The sequence below is a fragment of the Plasmopara halstedii genome, assembly GCF_900000015.1.
Source record: "Plasmopara halstedii genome assembly, contig: Scaffold_1878, whole genome shotgun sequence".
Taxonomy (NCBI): domain Eukaryota; phylum Oomycota; class Peronosporomycetes; order Peronosporales; family Peronosporaceae; genus Plasmopara; species Plasmopara halstedii.
The window spans coordinates 248,078-248,523 of record NW_020188786.1 but is presented as its reverse complement, the minus strand read 5'-3'; positions in this window follow the sequence as shown (position 1 = coordinate 248,523).

The window sequence follows — 446 nt, the reverse complement described above, 5'->3', positions numbered from 1 at the left end:
CAGGGCAACGCGTAGAACGTAGGGTCAGTTGCAACAAATGTTGCGCTGGTGAAAGCGTCGGAAAGAAAGGTAGTTGAGAGCTCAGATGTCGTTTTATACGATGCGTGCGGTTGCAAACTACTCTGATACACCTTATCCCGTAGCTTGATGTATTACAGCACTGACCCACATGCTAATTAGTTTGTAGTATTGCGTTATGAATAGGATTTCAAGTTTAAATATTGTACGAGGCAGATGATATCTCGTATCAGACGAGAAATGACATACTACTCGGTGAGTGCTAGAGATTGGTAGTGTAACATGTATAAGTTGGTAAACATATGTGAGCGCACGTGAGAAACGTGCAAGCGAGTAAAATCTTTGCCGCATGTGGCAACCTTTGCCTTGTCTGCCGGTTCAGGCAACTTCATCCGTATAGATTTTTTTTCGGTTTCCCAAAAGACGAG